The sequence below is a fragment of the Lolium perenne genome, chromosome 5 (genome assembly GCF_019359855.2).
Source record: "Lolium perenne isolate Kyuss_39 chromosome 5, Kyuss_2.0, whole genome shotgun sequence".
Classification (NCBI taxonomy): domain Eukaryota; kingdom Viridiplantae; phylum Streptophyta; class Magnoliopsida; order Poales; family Poaceae; genus Lolium; species Lolium perenne.
Window position 1 is genome coordinate 264,478,831 of NC_067248.2, and position 24,655 is coordinate 264,503,485.

Below are 24,655 nucleotides of genomic sequence, written 5' to 3' on the forward strand. Positions count from 1 at the left end.
AACACGTGTGAGGGGATGTGTGCGTACACTAAAATTTATATAGATCGTGAGAAAGTGAAGTAATTTCATCTTAGATCCCAAAGAGATTTTCAATGCTTTCTAAACGGCCTCAATCGGAGCTTGTTCTTATTCATGTTGTTACTCTTAACTACTTCCCTCTTCTAGATGATGCCTATAATCAATTTCGTCACCGTATCTTCTCTAATGTGACACCAACACCCTATCGTAGACATCCGTATATGGGGCGTCTAGGACCTGGATAGCATCGGGATGAAATAGCCCATGCAAAACCGAACAGTAAAAACAAAAAAAACTTGTGTTTTTTGCATACTTGTTTGTTACTTTGGGTTAGTCGTTTTGGGGGTCGAGAGTTTCAACACGTGTGAGGGGATGTGTGCGTACACTAAAATTTATATAGATCGTGAGAAAGTGAAGTAATTTCATCTTAGATCCCAAAGAGATTTTCAATGCTTTCTAAACGGCCTCAATCGGAGCTTGTTCTTATTCATGTTGTTACTCTTAACTACTTCCCTCTTCTAGATGATGCCTATAATCAATTTCGTCACCGTATCTTCTCTAATGTGACACCAACACCCTATCGTAGACATCCGTATCAGGGCGTCTAGGACCTGGATAACATCGGGATGAAATAGCCCATGCAAAACCGAACAGTAAAAACAAAAAATCTTGTGTTTTTTGCATACTTGTTTGTTACTTTGGGTTAGTCGTTTTGGGGTCGAGAGTTTCAACACGTGTGAGGGGATGTGTGCGTACACTAAAATTTATATAGATCGTGAGAAAGTGAAGTAATTTCATCTTAGATCCCAAAGAGATTTTCAATGCTTTCTAAACGGCCTCAATCGGAGCTTGTTCTTATTCATGTTGTTACTCTTAACTACTTCCCTCTTCTAGATGATGCCTATAATCAATTTCGTCACCGTATCTTCTCTAATGTGACACCAACACCCTATCGTAGACATCCGTATCTGGGCGTCTAGGACCTGGATAGCATCGGGATGCAATAGCCCATGCAAAACCGAACAGTAAAAACAAAAAAAAAACTTGTGTTTTTTGCATACTTGTTTGTTACTTTGGGTTAGTCGTTTTGGGGGTCGAGAGTTTCAACACGTGTGAGGGGATGTGTGCGTACATTAAAATTTATATAGATCGTGAGAAAGTGAAGTAATTTCATCTTAGATCCCAAAGAGATTTTCAATGCTTTCTAAACGGCCTCAATCGGAGCTTGTTCTTATTCATGTTGTTACTCTTAACTACTTCCCTCTTCTAGATGATGCCTATAATCAATTTCGTCACCGTATCTTCTCTAATGTGACACCAACACCCTATCGTAGACATCCGTATACGGGCGTCTAGGACCTGGATAGCATCGGGATGAAATAGCCCATGCAAAACCGAACGGTAAAAACAAAAAAACTTGTGTTTTTTGCATACTTGTTTGTTACTTTGGGTTAGTCGTTTTGGGGGTCGAGAGTTTCAACACGTGTGAGGGGATGTGTGCGTACATTAAAATTTATATAGATCGTGAGAAAGTGAAGTAATTTCATCTTAGATCCCAAAGAGATTTTCAATGCTTTCTAAACGGCCTCAATCGGAGCTTGTTCTTATTCATGTTGTTACTCTTAACTACTTCCCTCTTCTAGATGATGCCTATAATCAATTTCGTCACCGTATCTTCTCTAATGTGACACCAACACCCTATCGTAGACATCCGTATCTGGGGCGTCTAGGACCTGGATAGCATCGGGATGAAATAGCCCATGCAAAACCGAACGGTAAAAACAAAAAAAACTTGTGTTTTTTGCATACTTGTTTGTTACTTTGGGTTAGTCGTTTTGGGGGTCGAGAGTTTCAACACGTGTGAGGGGATGTGTGCGTACACTAAAATTTATATAGATCGTGAGAAAGTGAAGTAATTTCATCTTAGATCCCAAAGAGATTTTCAATGCTTTCTAAACGGCCTCAATCGGAGCTTGTTCTTATTCATGTTGTTACTCTTAACTACTTCCCTCTTCTAGATGATGCCTATAATCAATTTCGTCACCGTATCTTCTCTAATGTGACACCAACACCCTATCGTAGACATCCGTATACGGGCGTCTAGGACCTGGATAGCATCGGGATGAAATAGCCCATGCAAAACCGAACAGTAAAAACAAAAAAAACTTGTGTTTTTTGCATACTTGTTTGTTACTTTGGGTTAGTCGTTTTGGGGGTCGAGAGTTTCAACACGTGTGAGGGGATGTGTGCGTACACTAAAATTTATATAGATCGTGAGAAAGTGAAGTAATTTCATCTTAGATCCCAAAGAGATTTTCAATGCTTTCTAAACGGCCTCAATCGGAGCTTGTTCTTATTCATGTTGTTACTCTTAACTACTTCCCTCTTCTAGATGATGCCTATAATCAATTTCGTCACCGTATCTTCTCTAATGTGACACCAACACCCTATCGTAGACATCCGTATCAGGGACGTCTAGGACCTGGATAGCATCGGGATGAAATAGCCCATGCAAAACCGAACAGTAAAAACAAAAAAAAAACTTGTGTTTTTTGCATACTTGTTTGTTACTTTGGGTTAGTCGTTTTGGGGGTCGAGAGTTTCAACACGTGTGAGGGGATGTGTGCGTACACTAAAATTTATATAGATCGTGAGAAAGTGAAGTAATTTCATCTTAGATCCCAAAGAGATTTTCAATGCTTTCTAAACGGCCTCAATCGGAGCTTGTTCTTATTCATGTTGTTACTCTTAACTACTTCCCTCTTCTAGATGATGCCTATAATCAATTTCGTCACCGTATCTTCTCTAATGTGACACCAACACCCTATCGTAGACATCCGTATCTGGGGCGTCTAGGACCTGGATAGCATCGGGATGAAATAGCCCATGCAAAACCGAACAGTAAAAACAAAAAAAAAACTTGTGTTTTTTGCATACTTGTTTGTTACTTTGGGTTAGTCGTTTTGGGGTCGAGAGTTTCAACACGTGTGAGGGGATGTGTGCGTACACTAAAATTTATATAGATCGTGAGAAAGTGAAGTAATTTCATCTTAGATCCCAAAGAGATTTTCAATGCTTTCTAAACGGCCTCAATCGGAGCTTGTTCTTATTCATGTTGTTACTCTTAACTACTTCCCTCTTCTAGATGATGCCTATAATCAATTTCGTCACCGTATCTTCTCTAATGTGACACCAACACCCTATCGTAGACATCCGTATCTGGGGCGTCTAGGACCTGGATAACATCGGGATGAAATAGCCCATGCAAAACCGAACAGTAAAAACAAAAAAAACTTGTGTTTTTTGCATACTTGTTTGTTACTTTGGGTTAGTCGTTTTGGGGGTCGAGAGTTTCAACACGTGTGAGGGGATGTGTGCGTACACTAAAATTTATATAGATCGTGAGAAAGTGAAGTAATTTCATCTTAGATCCCAAAGAGATTTTCAATGCTTTCTAAACGGCCTCAATCGGAGCTTGTTCTTATTCATGTTGTTACTCTTAACTACTTCCCTCTTCTAGATGATGCCTATAATCAATTTCGTCACCGTATCTTCTCTAATGTGACACCAACACCCTATCGTAGACATCCGTATCTGGGCGTCTAGGACCTGGATAACATCGGGATGAAATAGCCCATGAAAAACCGAACAGTAAAAACAAAAAAACTTGTGTTTTTTGCATACTTGTTTGTTACTTTGGGTTAGTCGTTTTGGGGGTCGAGAGTTTCAACACGTGTGAGGGGATGTGTGCGTACACTAAAATTTATATAGATCGTGAGAAAGTGAAGTAATTTCATCTTAGATCCCAAAGAGATTTTCAATGCTTTCTAAACGGCCTCAATCGGAGCTTGTTCTTATTCATGTTGTTACTCTTAACTACTTCCCTCTTCTAGATGATGCCTATAATCAATTTCGTCACCGTATCTTCTCTAATGTGACACCAACACCCTATCGTAGACATCCGTATCTGGGGCGTCTAGGACCTGGATAACATCGGGATGAAATAGCCCATGCAAAACCGAACGGTAAAAACAAAAAAAACTTGTGTTTTTTGCATACTTGTTTGTTACTTTGGGTTAGTCGTTTTGGGGGTCGAGAGTTTCAACACGTGTGAGGGGATGTGTGCGTACACTAAAATTTATATAGATCGTGAGAAAGTGAAGTAATTTCATCTTAGATCCCAAAGAGATTTTCAATGCTTTCTAAACGGCCTCAATCGGAGCTTGTTCTTATTCATGTTGTTACTCTTAACTACTTCCCTCTTCTAGATGATGCCTATAATCAATTTCGTCACCGTATCTTCTCTAATGTGACACCAACACCCTATCGTAGACATCCGTATACGGGCGTCTAGGACCTGGATAGCATCGGGATGAAATAGCCCATGCAAAACCGAACGGTAAAACCAAAAACACTTGTGTTTTTTGCATACTTGTTTGTTACTTTGGGTTAGTCGTTTTGGGGGTCGAGAGTTTCAACACGTGTGAGGGGATGTGTGCGTACACTAAAATTTATATAGATCGTGAGAAAGTGAAGTAATTTCATCTTAGATCCCAAAGAGATTTTCAATGCTTTCTAAACGGCCTCAATCGGAGCTTGTTCTTATTCATGTTGTTACTCTTAACTACTTCCCTCTTCTAGATGATGCCTATAATCAATTTCGTCACCGTATCTTCTCTAATGTGACACCAACACCCTATCGTAGACATCCGTATACGGGCGTCTAGGACCTGGATAGCATCGGGATGAAATAGCCCATGCAAAACCGAGCAGTAAAAACAAAAAAAACTTGTGTTTTTTGCATACTTGTTTGTTACTTTGGGTTAGTCGTTTTGGGGGTCGAGAGTTTCAACACGTGTGAGGGGATGTGTGCGTACACTAAAATTTATATAGATCGTGAGAAAGTGAAGTAATTTCATCTTAGATCCCAAAGAGATTTTCAATGCTTTCTAAACGGCCTCAATCGGAGCTTGTTCTTATTCATGTTGTTACTCTTAACTACTTCCCTCTTCTAGATGATGCCTATAATCAATTTCGTCACCGTATCTTCTCTAATGTGACACCAACACCCTATCGTGAACATCCGTATCGGGCGTCTAGGACCTGGATAGCATCGGGATGAAATAGCCCATGCAAAACCGAGCAGTAAAAACAAAAAAAACTTGTGTTTTTTGCATACTTGTTTGTTACTTTGGGTTAGTCGTTTTGGGGGTCGAGAGTTTCAACACGTGTGAGGGGATGTGTGCGTACACTAAAATTTATATAGATCGTGAGAAAGTGAAGTAATTTCATCTTAGATCCCAAAGAGATTTTCAATGCTTTCTAAACGGCCTCAATCGGAGCTTGTTCTTATTCATGTTGTTACTCTTAACTACTTCCCTCTTCTAGATGATGCCTATAATCAATTTCGTCACCGTATCTTCTCTAATGTGACACCAACACCCTATCGTAGACATCCGTATCGGGGCGTCTAGGACCTGGATAGCATCGGGATGAAATAGCCCATGCAAAACCGAACGGTAAAAACAAAAAAAACTTGTGTTTTTTGCATACTTGTTTGTTACTTTGGGTTAGTCGTTTTGGGGGTCGAGAGTTTCAACACGTGTGAGGGGATGTGTGCGTACACTAAAATTTATATAGATCGTGAGAAAGTGAAGTAATTTCATCTTAGATCCCAAAGAGATTTTCAATGCTTTCTAAACGGCCTCAATCGGAGCTTGTTCTTATTCATGTTGTTACTCTTAACTACTTCCCTCTTCTAGATGATGCCTATAATCAATTTCGTCACCGTATCTTCTCTAATGTGACACCAACACCCTATCGTAGACATCCGTATCAGGGCGTCTAGGACCTGGCTACCAACGGGATGAAATAGCCCATGCAAAACCGAACAGTAAAAACAAAAAAACTTGTGTTTTTTGCATACTTGTTTGTTACTTTGGGTTAGTCGTTTTGGGGGTCGAGAGTTTCAACACGTGTGAGGGGATGTGTGCGTACACTAAAATTTATATAGATCGTGAGAAAGTGAAGTAATTTCATCTTAGATCCCAAAGAGATTTTCAATGCTTTCTAAACGGCCTCAATCGGAGCTTGTTCTTATTCATGTTGTTACTCTTAACTACTTCCCTCTTCTAGATGATGCCTATAATCAATTTCGTCACCGTATCTTCTCTAATGTGACACCAACACCCTATCGTAGACATCCGTATACGGGCGTCTAGGACCTGGATAATATCGGGATGAAATAGCCCATGCAAAACCGAACAGTAAAAACAAAAAAAACTTGTGTTTTTTGCATACTTGTTTGTTACTTTGGGTTAGTCGTTTTGGGGGTCGAGAGTTTCAACACGTGTGAGGGGATGTGTGCGTACACTAAAATTTATATAGATCGTGAGAAAGTGAAGTAATTTCATCTTAGATCCCAAAGAGATTTTCAATGCTTTCTAAACGGCCTCAATCGGAGCTTGTTCTTATTCATGTTGTTACTCTTAACTACTTCCCTCTTCTAGATGATGCCTATAATCAATTTCGTCACCGTATCTTCTCTAATGTGACACCAACACCCTATCGTAGACATCCGTATCGGGGCGTCTAGGACCTGGATAACATCGGGATGAAATAGCCCATGCAAAACCGAACAGTAAAAACAAAAAAAACTTGTGTTTTTTGCATACTTGTTTGTTACTTTGGGTTAGTCGTTTTGGGGGTCGAGAGTTTCAACACGTGTGAGGGGATGTGTGCGTACACTAAAATTTATATAGATCGTGAGAAAGTGAAGTAATTTCATCTTAGATCCCAAAGAGATTTTCAATGCTTTCTAAACGGCCTCAATCGGAGCTTGTTCTTATTCATGTTGTTACTCTTAACTACTTCCCTCTTCTAGATGATGCCTATAATCAATTTCGTCACCGTATCTTCTCTAATGTGACACCAACACCCTATCGTAGACATCCGTATCTGGGGCGTCTAGGACCTGGATAACATCGGGATGAAATAGCCCATGCAAAACCGAACGGTAAAAACAAAAAAAACTTGTGTTTTTTGCATACTTGTTTGTTACTTTGGGTTAGTCGTTTTGGGGGTCGAGAGTTTCAACACGTGTGAGGGGATGTGTGCGTACACTAAAATTTATATAGATCGTGAGAAAGTGAAGTAATTTCATCTTAGATCCCAAAGAGATTTTCAATGCTTTCTAAACGGCCTCAATCGGAGCTTGTTCTTATTCATGTTGTTACTCTTAACTACTTCCCTCTTCTAGATGATGCCTATAATCAATTTCGTCACCGTATCTTCTCTAATGTGACACCAACACCCTATCGTAGACATCCGTATCGGGGCGTCTAGGACCTGGATAACATCGGGATGAAATAGCCCATGCAAAACCGAACAGTAAAAACAAAAAAACTTGTGTTTTTTGCATACTTGTTTGTTACTTTGGGTTAGTCGTTTTGGGGGTCGAGAGTTTCAACACGTGTGAGGGGATGTGTGCGTACACTAAAATTTATATAGATCGTGAGAAAGTGAAGTAATTTCATCTTAGATCCCAAAGAGATTTTCAATGCTTTCTAAACGGCCTCAATCGGAGCTTGTTCTTATTCATGTTGTTACTCTTAACTACTTCCCTCTTCTAGATGATGCCTATAATCAATTTCGTCACCGTATCTTCTCTAATGTGACACCAACACCCTATCGTAGACATCCGTATCTGGGGCGTCTAGGACCTGGATAGCATCGGGATGAAATAGCCCATGCAAAACCGAGCAGTAAAAACAAAAAAAACTTGTGTTTTTTGCATACTTGTTTGTTACTTTGGGTTAGTCGTTTTGGGGGTCGAGAGTTTCAACACGTGTGAGGGGATGTGTGCGTACACTAAAATTTATATAGATCGTGAGAAAGTGAAGTAATTTCATCTTAGATCCCAAAGAGATTTTCAATGCTTTCTAAACGGCCTCAATCGGAGCTTGTTCTTATTCATGTTGTTACTCTTAACTACTTCCCTCTTCTAGATGATGCCTATAATCAATTTCGTCACCGTATCTTCTCTAATGTGACACCAACACCCTATCGTAGACATCCGTATCGGGGGCGTCTAGGACCTGGATAATATCGGGATGAAATAGCCCATGCAAAACCGAACAGTAAAAACAAAAAAAACTTGTGTTTTTTGCATACTTGTTTGTTACTTTGGGTTAGTCGTTTTGGGGGTCGAGAGTTTCAACACGTGTGAGGGGATGTGTGCGTACATTAAAATTTATATAGATCGTGAGAAAGTGAAGTAATTTCATCTTAGATCCCAAAGAGATTTTCAATGCTTTCTAAACGGCCTCAATCGGAGCTTGTTCTTATTCATGTTGTTACTCTTAACTACTTCCCTCTTCTAGATGATGCCTATAATCAATTTCGTCACCGTATCTTCTCTAATGTGACACCAACACCCTATCGTAGACATCCGTATCTGGGGCGTCTAGGACCTGGATAATATCGGGATGAAATAGCCCATGCAAAACCGAACAGTAAAAACAAAAAAAACTTGTGTTTTTTGCATACTTGTTTGTTACTTTGGGTTAGTCGTTTTGGGGGTCGAGAGTTTCAACACGTGTGAGGGGATGTGTGCGTACATTAAAATTTATATAGATCGTGAGAAAGTGAAGTAATTTCATCTTAGATCCCAAAGAGATTTTCAATGCTTTCTAAACGGCCTCAATCGGAGCTTGTTCTTATTCATGTTGTTACTCTTAACTACTTCCCTCTTCTAGATGATGCCTATAATCAATTTCGTCACCGTATCTTCTCTAATGTGACACCAACACCCTATCGTAGACATCCGTATCGGGGCGTCTAGGACCTGGATATCATCGGGATGAAATAGCCCATGCAAAACCGAACAGTAAAAACAAAAAAAACTTGTGTTTTTTGCATACTTGTTTGTTACTTTGGGTTAGTCGTTTTGGGGGTCGAGAGTTTCAACACGTGTGAGGGGATGTGTGCGTACACTAAAATTTATATAGATCGTGAGAAAGTGAAGTAATTTCATCTTAGATCCCAAAGAGATTTTCAATGCTTTCTAAACGGCCTCAATCGGAGCTTGTTCTTATTCATGTTGTTACTCTTAACTACTTCCCTCTTCTAGATGATGCCTATAATCAATTTCGTCACCGTATCTTCTCTAATGTGACACCAACACCCTATCGTAGACATCCGTATCTGGGCGTCTAGGACCTGGATAGCATCGGGATGAAATAGCCCATGCAAAACCGAACAGTAAAAACAAAAAAAACTTGTGTTTTTTGCATACTTGTTTGTTACTTTGGGTTAGTCGTTTTGGGGGTCGAGAGTTTCAACACGTGTGAGGGGATGTGTGCGTACACTAAAATTTATATAGATCGTGAGAAAGTGAAGTAATTTCATCTTAGATCCCAAAGAGATTTTCAATGCTTTCTAAACGGCCTCAATCGGAGCTTGTTCTTATTCATGTTGTTACTCTTAACTACTTCCCTCTTCTAGATGATGCCTATAATCAATTTCGTCACCGTATCTTCTCTAATGTGACACCAACACCCTATCGTAGACATCCGTATATGGGGCGTCTAGGACCTGGATAGCATCGGGATGAAATAGCCCATGCAAAACCGAACAGTAAAAACAAAAAAAACTTGTGTTTTTTGCATACTTGTTTGTTACTTTGGGTTAGTCGTTTTGGGGGTCGAGAGTTTCAACACGTGTGAGGGGATGTGTGCGTACACTAAAATTTATATAGATCGTGAGAAAGTGAAGTAATTTCATCTTAGATCCCAAAGAGATTTTCAATGCTTTCTAAACGGCCTCAATCGGAGCTTGTTCTTATTCATGTTGTTACTCTTAACTACTTCCCTCTTCTAGATGATGCCTATAATCAATTTCGTCACCGTATCTTCTCTAATGTGACACCAACACCCTATCGTAGACATCCGTATCTGGGCGTCTAGTACCTGGAGAGCATCGGGATGAAATAGCCCATGCAAAACCGAACGGTAAAAACAAAAAAAAAACTTGTGTTTTTTGCATACTTGTTTGTTACTTTGGGTTAGTCGTTTTGGGGGTCGAGAGTTTCAACACGTGTGAGGGGATGTGTGCGTACATTAAAATTTATATAGATCGTGAGAAAGTGAAGTAATTTCATCTTAGATCCCAAAGAGATTTTCAATGCTTTCTAAACGGCCTCAATCGGAGCTTGTTCTTATTCATGTTGTTACTCTTAACTACTTCCCTCTTCTAGATGATGCCTATAATCAATTTCGTCACCGTATCTTCTCTAATGTGACACCAACACCCTATCGTAGACATCCGTATCATGGGCGTCTAGGACCTGGATATCATCGGGATGAAATAGCCCATGCAAAACCGAACAGTAAAAACAAAAAAAACTTGTGTTTTTTGCATACTTGTTTGTTACTTTGGGTTAGTCGTTTTGGGGGTCGAGAGTTTCAACACGTGTGAGGGGATGTGTGCGTACACTAAAATTTATATAGATCGTGAGAAAGTGAAGTAATTTCATCTTAGATCCCAAAGAGATTTTCAATGCTTTCTAAACGGCCTCAATCGGAGCTTGTTCTTATTCATGTTGTTACTCTTAACTACTTCCCTCTTCTAGATGATGCCTATAATCAATTTCGTCACCGTATCTTCTCTAATGTGACACCAACACCCTATCGTAGACATCCGTATACGGGGCGTCTAGGACCTGGATAACATCGGGATGAAATAGCCCATGCAAAACCGAACGGTAAAAACAAAAAAAAAACTTGTGTTTTTTGCATACTTGTTTGTTACTTTGGGTTAGTCGTTTTGGGGGTCGAGAGTTTCAACACGTGTGAGGGGATGTGTGCGTACATTAAAATTTATATAGATCGTGAGAAAGTGAAGTAATTTCATCTTAGATCCCAAAGAGATTTTCAATGCTTTCTAAACGGCCTCAATCGGAGCTTGTTCTTATTCATGTTGTTACTCTTAACTACTTCCCTCTTCTAGATGATGCCTATAATCAATTTCGTCACCGTATCTTCTCTAATGTGACACCAACACCCTATCGTAGACATCCGTATCAGGGCGTCTAGGACCTGGATAGCATCGGGATGAAATAACCCATGCAAAACCGAGCAGTAAAAACAAAAAAAACTTGTGTTTTTTGCATACTTGTTTGTTACTTTGGGTTAGTCGTTTTGGGGGTCGAGAGTTTCAACACGTGTGAGGGGATGTGTGCGTACACTAAAATTTATATAGATCGTGAGAAAGTGAAGTAATTTCATCTTAGATCCCAAAGAGATTTTCAATGCTTTCTAAACGGCCTCAATCGGAGCTTGTTCTTATTCATGTTGTTACTCTTAACTACTTCCCTCTTCTAGATGATGCCTATAATCAATTTCGTCACCGTATCTTCTCTAATGTGACACCAACACCCTATCGTAGACATCCGTATACGGGCGTCTAGGACCTGGATAACATCGGGATGAAATAGCCCATGCAAAACCGAACGGTAAAAACAAAAAAAACTTGTGTTTTTTGCATACTTGTTTGTTACTTTGGGTTAGTCGTTTTGGGGGTCGAGAGTTTCAACACGTGTGAGGGGATGTGTGCGTACATTAAAATTTATATAGATCGTGAGAAAGTGAAGTAATTTCATCTTAGATCCCAAAGAGATTTTCAATGCTTTCTAAACGGCCTCAATCGGAGCTTGTTCTTATTCATGTTGTTACTCTTAACTACTTCCCTCTTCTAGATGATGCCTATAATCAATTTCGTCACCGTATCTTCTCTAATGTGACACCAACACCCTATCGTAGACATCCGTATCTGGGGCGTCTAGGACCTGGATAATATCGGGATGAAATAGCCCATGCAAAACCGAACAGTAAAAACAAAAAAAACTTGTGTTTTTTGCATACTTGTTTGTTACTTTGGGTTAGTCGTTTTGGGGGTCGAGAGTTTCAACACGTGTGAGGGGATGTGTGCGTACATTAAAATTTATATAGATCGTGAGAAAGTGAAGTAATTTCATCTTAGATCCCAAAGAGATTTTCAATGCTTTCTAAACGGCCTCAATCGGAGCTTGTTCTTATTCATGTTGTTACTCTTAACTACTTCCCTCTTCTAGATGATGCCTATAATCAATTTCGTCACCGTATCTTCTCTAATGTGACACCAACACCCTATCGTAGACATCCGTATCTGGGGCGTCTAGGACCTGGATAGCATCGGGATGAAATAGCCCATGCAAAACCGAACAGTAAAAACAAAAAAAACTTGTGTTTTTTGCATACTTGTTTGTTACTTTGGGTTAGTCGTTTTGGGGGTCGAGAGTTTCAACACGTGTGAGGGGATGTGTGCGTACACTAAAATTTATATAGATCGTGAGAAAGTGAAGTAATTTCATCTTAGATCCCAAAGAGATTTTCAATGCTTTCTAAACGGCCTCAATCGGAGCTTGTTCTTATTCATGTTGTTACTCTTAACTACTTCCCTCTTCTAGATGATGCCTATAATCAATTTCGTCACCGTATCTTCTCTAATGTGACACCAACACCCTATCGTAGACATCCGTTTCAGGGGGGTCTAGGACCTGGATAGCATCGGGATGAAATAGCCCATGCAAAACCGACCAGTAAAAACAAAAAAAAAACTTGTGTTTTTTGCATACTTGTTTGTTACTTTGGGTTAGTCGTTTTGGGGGTCGAGAGTTTCAACACGTGTGAGGGGATGTGTGCGTACATTAAAATTTATATAGATCGTGAGAAAGTGAAGTAATTTCATCTTAGATCCCAAAGAGATTTTCAATGCTTTCTAAACGGCCTCAATCGGAGCTTGTTCTTATTCATGTTGTTACTCTTAACTACTTCCCTCTTCTAGATGATGCCTATAATCAATTTCGTCACCGTATCTTCTCTAATGTGACACCAACACCCTATCGTAGACATCCGTATCTGGGCGTCTAGGACCTGGATAACATCGGGATGAAATAGCCCATGCAAAACCGAACAGTAAAAACAAAAAAAACTTGTGTTTTTTGCATACTTGTTTGTTACTTTGGGTTAGTCGTTTTGGGGGTCGAGAGTTTCAACACGTGTGAGGGGATGTGTGCGTACACTAAAATTTATATAGATCGTGAGAAAGTGAAGTAATTTCATCTTAGATCCCAAAGAGATTTTCAATGCTTTCTAAACGGCCTCAATCGGAGCTTGTTCTTATTCATGTTGTTACTCTTAACTACTTCCCTCTTCTAGATGATGCCTATAATCAATTTCGTCACCGTATCTTCTCTAATGTGACACCAACACCCTATCGTAGACATCCGTATCAGGGGCGTCTAGGACCTGGATAGCATCGGGATGAAATAGCCCATGCAAAACCGATACGTAAAAACAAAAAAAACTTGTGTTTTTTGCATACTTGTTTGTTACTTTGGGTTAGTCGTTTTGGGGGTCGAGAGTTTCAACACGTGTGAGGGGATGTGTGCGTACACTAAAATTTATATAGATCGTGAGAAAGTGAAGTAATTTCATCTTAGATCCCAAAGAGATTTTCAATGCTTTCTAAACGGCCTCAATCGGAGCTTGTTCTTATTCATGTTGTTACTCTTAACTACTTCCCTCTTCTAGATGATGCCTATAATCAATTTCGTCACCGTATCTTCTCTAATGTGACACCAACACCCTATCGTAGACATCCCGATCGGGTGTCTAGGACCTGGATAGCATCGGGATGAAATAGCCCATGCAAAACCGAACAGTAAAAACAAAAAAAACTTGTGTTTTTTGCATACTTGTTTGTTACTTTGGGTTAGTCGTTTTGGGGTCGAGAGTTTCAACACGTGTGAGGGGATGTGTGCGTACATTAAAATTTATATAGATCGTGAGAAAGTGAAGTAATTTCATCTTAGATCCCAAAGAGATTTTCAATGCTTTCTAAACGGCCTCAATCGGAGCTTGTTCTTATTCATGTTGTTACTCTTAACTACTTCCCTCTTCTAGATGATGCCTATAATCAATTTCGTCACCGTATCTTCTCTAATGTGACACCAACACCCTATCGTAGACATCCGTATCTGGGGCGTCTAGGACCTGGATAACATCGGGATGAAATAGCCCATGCAAAACCGAACAGTAAAAACAAAAAAAACTTGTTTTTTGCATACTTGTTTGTTACTTTGGGTTAGTCGTTTTGGGGGTCGAGAGTTTCAACACGTGTGAGGGGATGTGTGCGTACACTAAAATTTATATAGATCGTGAGAAAGTGAAGTAATTTCATCTTAGATCCCAAAGAGATTTTCAATGCTTTCTAAACGGCCTCAATCGGAGCTTGTTCTTATTCATGTTGTTACTCTTAACTACTTCCCTCTTCTAGATGATGCCTATAATCAATTTCGTCACCGTATCTTCTCTAATGTGACACCAACACCCTATCGTAGACATCCGTATCAGGGCGTCTAGGACCTGGATAGCATCGGGATGAAATAGCCCATGCAAAACCGAACAGTAAAAACAAAAAAAAACTTGTGTTTTTTGCATACTTGTTTGTTACTTTGGGTTAGTCGTTTTGGGGGTCGAGAGTTTCAACACGTGTGAGGGGATGTGTGCGTACACTAAAATTTATATAGATCGTGAGAAAGTGAAGTAATTTCATCTTAGATCCCAAAGAGATTTTCAATGCTTTCTAAACGGCCTCAATCGGAGCTTGTTCTTATTCATGTTGTTACTCTTAACTACTTCCCTCTTCTAGATGATGCCTATAATCAATTTCGTCACCGTATCTTCTCTAATGTGACACCAACACCCTATCGTAGACATCCGTATCTGGGGCGTCTAGGACCTGGATATCATCGGGATGAAATAGCCCATGCAAAACCGAACAGTAAAAACAAAAAAAACTTGTGTTTTTTGCATACTTGTTTGTTACTTTGGGTTAGTCGTTTTGGGGGTCGAGAGTTTCAACACGTGTGAGGGGATGTGTGCGTACATTAAAATTTATATAGATCGTGAGAAAGTGAAGTAATTTCATCTTAGATCCCAAAGAGATTTTCAATGCTTTCTAAACGGCCTCAATCGGAGCTTGTTCTTATTCATGTTGTTACTCTTAACTACTTCCCTCTTCTAGATGATGCCTATAATCAATTTCGTCACCGTATCTTCTCTAATGTGACACCAACACCCTATCGTAGACATCCGTATAAGGGGCGTCTAGGACCTGGATAGCATCGGGATGAAATAGCCCATGCAAAACCGAACAGTAAAAACAAAAAAAAAACTTGTGTTTTTTGCATACTTGTTTGTTACTTTGGGTTAGTCGTTTTGGGGTCGAGAGTTTCAACACGTGTGAGGGGATGTGTGCGTACACTAAAATTTATATAGATCGTGAGAAAGTGAAGTAATTTCATCTTAGATCCCAAAGAGATTTTCAATGCTTTCTAAACGGCCTCAATCGGAGCTTGTTCTTATTCATGTTGTTACTCTTAACTACTTCCCTCTTCTAGATGATGCCTATAATCAATTTCGTCACCGTATCTTCTCTAATGTGACACCAACACCCTATCGTAGACATCCGTATCTGGGGCGTCTAGGACCTGGATAGCATCGGGATGAAATAGCCCATGCAAAACCGAACAGTAAAAACAAAAAAAACTTGTGTTTTTTGCATACTTGTTTGTTACTTTGGGTTAGTCATTTTGGGGGTCGAGAGTTTCAACACGTGTGAGGGGATGTGTGCGTACACTAAAATTTATATAGATCGTGAGAAAGTGAAGTAATTTCATCTTAGATCCCAAAGAGATTTTCAATGCTTTCTAAACGGCCTCAATCGGAGCTTGTTCTTATTCATGTTGTTACTCTTAACTACTTCCCTCTTCTAGATGATGCCTATAATCAATTTCGTCACCGTATCTTCTCTAATGTGACACCAACACCCTATCGTAGACATCCGTATCAGGGCGTCTAGGACCTGGATAACATCGGGATGAAATAGCCCATGCAAAACCGAACAGTAAAAACAAAAAAAAAACTTGTGTTTTTTGCATACTTGTTTGTTACTTTGGGTTAGTCGTTTTGGGGGTCGAGAGTTTCAACACGTGTGAGGGGATGTGTGCGTACACTAAAATTTATATAGATCGTGAGAAAGTGAAGTAATTTCATCTTAGATCCCAAAGAGATTTTCAATGCTTTCTAAACGGCCTCAATCGGAGCTTGTTCTTATTCATGTTGTTACTCTTAACTACTTCCCTCTTCTAGATGATGCCTATAATCAATTTCGTCACCGTATCTTCTCTAATGTGACACCAACACCCTATCGTAGACATCCGTATCAGGGGCGTCTAGGACCTGGATAGCATCGGGATGAAATAGCCCATGCAAAACCGAACAGTAAAAACAAAAAAAACTTGTGTTTTTTGCATACTTGTTTGTTACTTTGGGTTAGTCGTTTTGGGGGTCGAGAGTTTCAACACGTGTGAGGGGATGTGTGCGTACACTAAAATTTATATAGATCGTGAGAAAGTGAAGTAATTTCATCTTAGATCCCAAAGAGATTTTCAATGCTTTCTAAACGGCCTCAATCGGAGCTTGTTCTTATTCATGTTGTTACTCTTAACTACTTCCCTCTTCTAGATGATGCCTATAATCAATTTCGTCACCGTATCTTCTCTAATGTGACACCAACACCCTATCGTAGACATCCGTATCGGGCGTCTAGGACCTGGATAACATCGGGATGAAATAGCCCATGCAAAACCGAACAGTAAAAACAAAAAAAACTTGTGTTTTTTGCATACTTGTTTGTTACTTTGGGTTAGTCGTTTTGGGGGTCGAGAGTTTCAACACGTGTGAGGGGATGTGTGCGTACACTAAAATTTATATAGATCGTGAGAAAGTGAAGTAATTTCATCTTAGATCCCAAAGAGATTTTCAATGCTTTCTAAACGGCCTCAATCGGAGCTTGTTCTTATTCATGTTGTTACTCTTAACTACTTCCCTCTTCTAGATGATGCCTATAATCAATTTCGTCACCGTATCTTCTCTAATGTGACACCAACACCCTATCGTAGACATCCGTATCAGGGCGTCTAGGACCTGGATAGCATCGGGATGAAATAGCCCATGCAAAACCGAACAGTAAAAACAAAAAAAAACTTGTGTTTTTTGCATACTTGTTTGTTACTTTGGGTTAGTCGTTTTGGGGTCGAGAGTTTCAACACGTGTGAGGGGATGTGTGCGTACATTAAAATTTATATAGATCGTGAGAAAGTGAAGTAATTTCATCTTAGATCCCAAAGAGATTTTCAATGCTTTCTAAACGGCCTCAATCGGAGCTTGTTCTTATTCATGTTGTTACTCTTAACTACTTCCCTCTTCTAGATGATGCCTATAATCAATTTCGTCACCGTATCTTCTCTAATGTGACACCAACACCCTATCGTAGACATCCGTATATCGGGCGTCTAGGACCTGGATAGCATCGGGATGAAATAGCCCATGCAAAACCGAACAGTAAAAACAAAAAAAACTTGTGTTTTTTGCATACTTGTTTGTTACTTTGGGTTAGTCGTTTTGGGGGTCGAGAGTTTCAACACGTGTGAGGGGATGTGTGCGTACACTAAAATTTATATAGATCGTGAGAAAGTGAAGTAATTTCATCTTAGATCCCAAAGAGATTTTCAATGCTTTCTAAACGGCCTCAATCGGAGCTTGTTCTTATTCATGTTGTTACTCTTAACTACTTCCCTCTTCTAGATGATGCCTATAATCAATTTCGTCACCGTATCTTCTCTAATGTGACACCAACACCCTATCGTAGACATCCGTATAAGGGGCGTCTAGGACCTGGATAGCATCGGGATGAAATAGCCCATGCAAAACCGAACAGTAAAAACAAAAAAAACTTGTTTTTTGCATACTTGTTTGTTACTTTGGGTTAGTCATTTTGGGGGTCGAGAGTTTCAACACGTGTGAGGGGATGTGTGCGTACACTAAAATTTATATAGATCGTGAGAAAGTGAAGTAATTTCATCTTAGATCCCAAAGAGATTTTCAATGCTTTCTAAACGGCCTCAATCGGAGCTTGTTCTTATTCATGTTGTTACTCTTAACTACTTCCCTCTTCTAGATGATGCCTATAATCAATTTCGTCACCGTATCTTCTCTAATGTGACACCAACACCCTATCGTAGACATCCGTATCAGGGGCGTCTAGGACCTGGATAGCATCGGGATGAAATAGCCCATGCAAAACCGAACAGTAAAAACAAAAAAAAACTTGTGTTTTTTGCATACTTGTTTGTTACTTTGGGTTAGTCATTTTGGGGGTCGAGAGTTTCAACACGTGTGAGGGGATGTGTGCGTACACTAAAATTTATATAGATCGTGAGAAAGTGAAGTAATTTCATCTTAGATCCCAAAGAGATTTTCAATGCTTTCTAAACGGCCTCAATCGGAGCTTGTTCTTATTCATGTTGTTACTCTTAACTACTTCCCTCTTCTAGATGATGCCTATAATCAATTTCGTCACCGTATCTTCTCTAATGTGACACCAACACCCTATCGTAGACATCCGTATGGGCGTCTAGGACCTGGATAACATCGGGATGAAATAGCCCATGCAAAACCGAATAGTAAAAACAAAAAAACTTGTGTTTTTTGCATACTTGTTTGTTACTTTGGGTTAGTCATTTTGGGGGTCGAGAGTTTCAACACGTGTGAGGGGATGTGTGCGTACACTAAAATTTATATAGATCGTGAGAAAGTGAAGTAATTTCATCTTAGATCCCAAAGAGATTTTCAATGCTTTCTAAACGGCCTCAATCGGAGCTTGTTCTTATTCATGTTGTTACTCTTAACTACTTCCCTCTTCTAGATGATGCCTATAATCAATTTCGTCACCGTATCTTCTCTAATGTGACACCAACACCCTATCGTAGACATCCGTATCGGGGCGTCTAGGACCTGGATAGCATCGGGATGAAATAGCCCATGCAAAACCGAACAGTAAAAACAAAAAAAAAACTTGTGTTTTTTGCATACTTGTTTGTTACTTTGGGTTAGTCGTTTTGGGGGTCGAGAGTTTCAACACGTGTGAGGGGATGTGTGCGTACATTAAAATTTATATAGATCGTGAGAAAGTGAAGTAATTTCATCTTAGATCCCAAAGAGATTTTCAATGCTTTCTAAACGGCCTCAATCGGAGCTTGTTCTTATTCATGTTGTTACTCTTAACTACTTCCCTCTTCTAGATGATGCCTATAATCAATTTCGTCACCGTATCTTCTCTAATGTGACACCAACACCCTATCGTAGACATCCGTATTAGGGGCGTCTAGGACCTGGATAGCATCGGGATGAAATAGCCCATGCAAAACCGAACAGTAAAAACAAAAAAAACTTGTGTTTTTTGCATACTTGTTTGTTACTTTGGGTTAGTCATTTTGGGGGTCGAGAGTTTCAACACGTGTGAGGGGATGTGTGCGTACACTAAAATTTATATAGATCGTGAGAAAGTGAAGTAATTTCATCTTAGATCCCAAAGAGATTTTCAATGCTTTCTAAACGGCCTCAATCGGAGCTTGTTCTTATTCATGTTGTTACTCTTAACTACTTCCCTCTTCTAGATGATGCCTATAATCAATTTCGTCACCGTATCTTCTCTAATGTGACACCAACACCCTATCGTAGACATCCGTATCTGGGGCGTCTAGGACCTGGATAGCATCGGGATGAAATAGCCCATGCAAAACCGAACAGTAAAAACAAAAAAACTTGTGTTTTTTGCATACTTGTTTGTTACTTTGGGTTAGTCATTTTGGGGGTCGAGAGTTTCAACACGTGTGAGGGGATGTGTGCGTACACTAAAATTTATATAGATCGTGAGAAAGTGAAGTAATTTCATCTTAGATCCCAAAGAGATTTTCAATGCTTTCTAAACGGCCTCAATCGGAGCTTGTTCTTATTCATGTTGTTACTCTTAACTACTTCCCTCTTCTAGATGATGCCTATAATCAATTTCGTCACCGTATCTTCTCTAATGTGACACCAACACCCTATCGTAGACATCCGTATCAGGGGCGTCTAGGACCTGGATAGCATCGGGATGAAATAGCCCATGCAAAACCGAACAGTAAAAACAAAAAAACTTGTGTTTTTTGCATACTTGTTTGTTACTTTGGGTTAGTCATTTTGGGGGTCGAGAGTTTCAACACGTGTGAGGGGATGTGTGCGTACATTAAAATTTATATAGATCGTGAGAAAGTGAAGTAATTTCATCTTAGATCCCAAAGAGATTTTCAATGCTTTCTAAACGGCCTCAATCGGAGCTTGTTCTTATTCATGTTGTTACTCTTAACTACTTCCCTCTTCTAGATGATGCCTATAATCAATTTCGTCACCGTATCTTCTCTAATGTGACACCAACACCCTATCGTAGACATCCGTATCGGGGCGTCTAGGACCTGGATAACATCGGGATTAAATAGCCCATGAAAAACCTACCCGTAAAAACAAAAAAACTTGTGTTTTTTGCATACTTGTTTGTTACTTTGGGTTAGTCATTTTGGGGGTCGAGAGTTTCAACACGTGTGAGGGGATGTGTGCGTACACTAAAATTTATATAGATCGTGAGAAAGTGAAGTAATTTCATCTTAGATCCCAAAGAGATTTTCAATGCTTTCTAAACGGCCTCAATCGGAGCTTGTTCTTATTCATGTTGTTACTCTTAACTACTTCCCTCTTCTAGATGATGCCTATAATCAATTTCGTCACCGTATCTTCTCTAATGTGACACCAACACCCTATCGTAGACATCCGTATCTGGGCGTCTAGGACCTGGATAGCATCGGGATGAAATAGCCCATGCAAAACCGAACAGTAAAAACAAAAAAAACTTGTGTTTTTTGCATACTTGTTTGTTACTTTGGGTTAGTCATTTTGGGGGTCGAGAGTTTCAACACGTGTGAGGGGATGTGTGCGTACACTAAAATTTATATAGATCGTGAGAAAGTGAAGTAATTTCATCTTAGATCCCAAAGAGATTTTCAATGCTTTCTAAACGGCCTCAATCGGAGCTTGTTCTTATTCATGTTGTTACTCTTAACTACTTCCCTCTTCTAGATGATGCCTATAATCAATTTCGTCACCGTATCTTCTCTAATGTGACACCAACACCCTATCGTAGACATCCGTATAAGGGGCGTCTAGGACCTGGATAGCATCGGGATGAAATAGCCCATGCAAAACCGAACAGTAAAAACAAAAAAAACTTGTGTTTTTTGCATACTTGTTTGTTACTTTGGGTTAGTCGTTTTGGGTGTCGAGAGTTTCAACACGTGTGAGGGGATGTGTGCGTACATTAAAATTTATATAGATCGTGAGAAAGTGAAGTAATTTCATCTTAGATCCCAAAGAGATTTTCAATGCTTTCTAAACGACCTCAATCGGAGCTTGTTCTTATTCATGTTGTTACTCTTAACTACTTCCCTCTTCTAGATGATGCCTATAATCAATTTCGTCACCGTATCTTCTCTAATGTGACACCAACACCCTATCGTAGACATCCGTATCTGGGGCGTCTAGGACCTGGATAGCATCGGGATGAAATAGCCCATGCAAAACCGAACAGTAAAAACAAAAAAACTTGTGTTTTTTGCATACTTGTTTGTTACTTTGGGTTAGTCATTTTGGGGGTCGAGAGTTTCAACACGTGTGAGGGGATGTGTGCGTACACTAAAATTTATATAGATCGTGAGAAAGTGAAGTAATTTCATCTTAGATCCCAAAGAGATTTTCAATGCTTTCTAAACGGCCTCAATCGGAGCTTGTTCTTATTCATGTTGTTACTCTTAACTACTTCCCTCTTCTAGATGATGCCTATAATCAATTTCGTCACCGTATCTTCTCTAATGTGACACCAACACCCTATCGTAGACATCCGTATCAGGGGCGTCTAGGACCTGGATAGCATCGGGATGAAATAGCCCATGCAAAACCGAACCGTAAAAACAAAAAAACTTGTGTTTTTTGCATACTTGTTTGTTACTTTGGGTTAGTCGTTTTGGGGGTCGAGAGTTTCAACACGTGTGAGGGGATGTGTGCGTACATTAAAATTTATATAGATCGTGAGAAAGTGAAGTAATTTCATCTTAGATCCCAAAGAGATTTTCAATGCTTTCTAAACGGCCTCAATCGGAGCTTGTTCTTATTCATGTTGTTACTCTTAACTACTTCCCTCTTCTAGATGATGCCTATAATCAATTTCGTCACCGTATCTTCTCTAATGTGACACCAACACCCTATCGTAGACATCCGTATCAGGGGCGTCTAGGACCTGGATAGCATCGGGATGAAATAGCCCATGCAAAACCGAACAGTAAAAACAAAAAAAAAACTTGTGTTTTTTGCATACTTGTTTGTTACTTTGGGTTAGTCATTTTGGGGGTCGAGAGTTTCAACACGTGTGAGGGGATGTGTGCGTACACTAAAATTTATATAGATCGTGAGAAAGTGAAGTAATTTCATCTTAGATCCCAAAGAGATTTTCAATGCTTTCTAAACGGCCTCAATCGGAGCTTGTTCTTATTCATGTTGTTACTCTTAACTACTTCCCTCTTCTAGATGATGCCTATAATCAATTTCGTCACCGTATCTTCTCTAATGTGACACCAACACCCTATCGTAGACATCCGTATCTGGGGCGTCTAGGACCTGGATAGCATCGGGATGAAATAGCCCATGCAAAACCGAACAGTAAAAACAAAAAAAACTTGTGTTTTTTGCATACTTGTTTGTTACTTTGGGTTAGTCATTTTGGGGGTCGAGAGTTTCAACACGTGTGAGGGGATGTGTGCGTACACTAAAATTTATATAGATCGTGAGAAAGTGAAGTAATTTCATCTTAGATCCCAAAGAGATTTTCAATGCTTTCTAAACGGCCTCAATCGGAGCTTGTTCTTATTCATGTTGTTACTCTTAACTACTTCCCTCTTCTAGATGATGCCTATAATCAATTTCGTCACCGTATCTTCTCTAATGTGACACCAACACCCTATCGTAGACATCCTTATCAGGGGCGTCTAGGAACTGTATAGCATCGGGATGAAATAGCCCATGCAAAACCGAACAGTAAAAACAAAAAAAACTTGTGTTTTTTGCATACTTGTTTGTTACTTTGGGTTAGTCATTTTGGGGGTCGAGAGTTTCAACACGTGTGAGGGGATGTGTGCGTACACTAAAATTTATATAGATCGTGAGAAAGTGAAGTAATTTCATCTTAGATCCCAAAGAGATTTTCAATGCTTTCTAAACGGCCTCAATCGGAGCTTGTTCTTATTCATGTTGTTACTCTTAACTACTTCCCTCTTCTAGATGATGCCTATAATCAATTTCGTCACCGTATCTTCTCTAATGTGACACCAACACCCTATCGTAGACATCCGTATCAGGGGCGTCTAGGACATGGATAGCATCGGGATGAAATAGCCCATGCAAAACCGAACAGTAAAAACAAAAAAAACTTGTGTTTTTTGCATACTTGTTTGTTACTTTGGGTTAGTCATTTTGGGGGTCGAGAGTTTCAACACGTGTGAGGGGATGTGTGCGTACACTAAAATTTATATAGATCGTGAGAAAGTGAAGTAATTTCATCTTAGATCCCAAAGAGATTTTCAATGCTTTCTAAACGGCCTCAATCGGAGCTTGTTCTTATTCATGTTGTTACTCTTAACTACTTCCCTCTTCTAGATGATGCCTATAATCAATTTCATCACCGTATCTTCTCTAATGTGACACCAACACCCTATCGTAGACATCCGTATCTGGGCGTCTAGGACCTGGATAGCATCGGGATGAAATAGCCCATGCAAAACCGAACAGTAAAAACAAAAAAACTTGTGTTTTTTGCATACTTGTTTGTTACTTTGGGTTAGTCATTTTGGGGGTCGAGAGTTTCAACACGTGTGAGGGGATGTGTGCGTACACTAAAATTTATATAGATCGTGAGAAAGTGAAGTAATTTCATCTTAGATCCCAAAGAGATTTTCAATGCTTTCTAAACGGCCTCAATCGGAGCTTGTTCTTATTCATGTTGTTACTCTTAACTACTTCCCTCTTCTAGATGATGCCTATAATCAATTTCGTCACCGTATCTTCTCTAATGTGACACCAACACCCTATCGTAGACATCCGTATCTGGGCGTCTAGGACCTGGATAACATCGGGATGAAATAGCCCATGCAAAACCGAACAGTAAAAACAAAAAAAAACTTGTGTTTTTTGCATACTTGTTTGTTACTTTGGGTTAGTCGTTTTGGGGGTCGAGAGTTTCAACACGTGTGAGGGGATGTGTGCGTACATTAAAATTTATATAGATCGTGAGAAAGTGAAGTAATTTCATCTTAGATCCCAAAGAGATTTTCAATGCTTTCTAAACGGCCTCAATCGGAGCTTGTTCTTATTCATGTTGTTACTCTTAACTACTTCCCTCTTCTAGATGATGCCTATAATCAATTTCGTCACCGTATCTTCTCTAATGTGACACCAACACCCTATCGTAGACATCCGTATCTGGGGCGTCTAGGACCTGGATAACATCGGGATGAAATAGCCCATGCAAAACCGAACAGTAAAAACAAAAAAAA